The following is a 2,500-nucleotide window of genomic DNA, read 5'->3' on the forward strand; positions in this document are numbered from 1 at the left end:
ACGACCTCTGCACTGCATAGTCAGTAGTCGCGACGGACCACATTCAAGTCGTGACAAACCTCGATAGAACCAAAGGAAATTTGGTTCGTAAAGGAGCTACGAATATCTATGTAGCCTTAGTTGAGACAATTTGGACCGTGAGGGGTTCGCCCTCAGCTGAATAAAATCGTTCGGCGGTGGCCAGAATAAATACACTTACCAAATTCACTCCCGGAAAGGATAACTGAAGTACCTCTTCCTCCTATGGGCAGTGAATGTATGTATTTATGTATATATATATATATATATATACGTATGTATATCTATGTATATATGTATATAAATGTATACAAATGTATATATATGTATATATGTCTATCTATCTATATCTATATATGTATAATATGGATATATATATATATATATATATATATATATATATATATATATATATATATATATATATATATATATATATATATATATATATATATATATTATTTCTTGGGCACAGGTTTTCTCTCAAACAATTCTGATTAAAATCAACTGCACTGGATGCTTTAATGATTTTAAGGCAGGAATTCTTGATCTTTTGAAAGATCTTGTTATCACTTGTAGAGAGGGACTGGATAAAATTATTCATTTCTCTTTTATGAGTAGCATTGCTCACTTATTGTGCTGTTCTATGCCGACTTGATCAATTATCTTATATATATATATGTATAATATATATATATATATATGTATAATATATATATATATATATATATATATATATATATATATATTGTAATAAAACCACTTGGAAAATAAAATGAAAGGTGACCAAACGTTTTCATATATTTAAGACATTTTCAAATGTACATTTGAAAATGTCATAAATAGACGATAACGTTCGGTCACCTTTCATTTTATTTTCCAATTGGTTTTATTACACATTTATGAATCACGTGTTTTTGTGATTTATTCGCATATATATATATATATATATATATATATATATATATGTGTGTGTATATATATATATGTGTGTGTATATATGTATATGTGTGTGTATATATGTATGTATAAATATGTATATATATGTATAAATATGTATATATATGTATATATGTATATATATCTATATGTATATACGTATATATAGATATATATGTTTATATGTATATATATATGTATATATATGTATATGCATATATATATACATTATATATATATATATGTATATATGTATGTATATATATATATGTATATATATATATATATATAAATATACATATATATACATGTATGTATGTATATATATATGCATATATATATATATATGTGTGTATATATGTATACATATATATATATATATGTATATATGTATATATATATATATATGTATATATATATATATATATATATATATATATATATATATATATGTTGAAATATGTAAGACAGATGAGTGGATGGGTGGTGAGATAAACACAGGGAACCGTTTAGGGATTTATTCTGACGTTTCGTCCTTACCAGGACTTCTTCAGAGTACATGTACTCTGAAGAAGTCCTGGTAAGGACGAAACGTCAGAATAGATCCCTAAACGGTTCCCTGTGTTTATCTCACCACACATCCACTCATATATATATATATATATATATATATATATATATATATATATATATATATATATATATATATATAATATATATATTATAATATATATGAATATATATATATATCATATATATATGTATAATATGTATATATATACATATTTAAGATTATTTCAGACAAATGAGAGAGAATGTGGGTGGGGAAGGGCAAACGAAGATGTGTTAGGAATAGAGTTTATTGCCCTAACGTTGCGACCAACTTGGTCTTCTTCAGAGGACTACAGCATTACAAACGGATCACAATTCTTATATTCGTAGTGAGAGGGAACCCGCCAAGGTATGAGCGTCATGTTTTCCCTTTGGCTAACGAATTAATTATTAGGACACTTGCTGCTTTCGAGAGGCATTTAAATCCGTCTCTGTCGTTGTTGTTCTTGTTGGCGGCGATATGTGCAGCTTCCACAGTTTTTCTCATTTTCTTCTCAAATCCCTCGTGTAGAATTTCTGCGTTGTTCCAATCAGGTAGATGTCCACATTTGTCCAGGTGACGAACCAGGAGTTAGATGTTCTATGAGCCCTGAGATCGTTTTTGTGCTCATTCAAGCGTTTATTGAACCCTCGACCTGACTCACCGAAATAAGATGATGGACAACCGTTGCATGGAATACGGTAAATGACACTGAGATTATTACGCATATTGTTATGTTTCTTAAATATTTTTCCTATTTTATTGGAAGATATTTTTGCTATATTTATTCCACCTTTTATTTCTGTCCCTAATTCTATAAACACCATAGCTATTGATGATTATTTGTCAAAAGGTGGAATAAATATAGCAAAAATATCTTCCAATAAAATAGGAAAAATATTTAAGAAACATAACAATATGCGTAATAATCTCAGTGTCATTTACCGTATT

Source organism: Oratosquilla oratoria, chromosome 42 (assembly GCF_046742065.1).
Source record: "Oratosquilla oratoria isolate Oo_2021 chromosome 42, ASM4674206v1, whole genome shotgun sequence".
NCBI lineage: Eukaryota > Metazoa > Arthropoda > Malacostraca > Stomatopoda > Squillidae > Oratosquilla > Oratosquilla oratoria.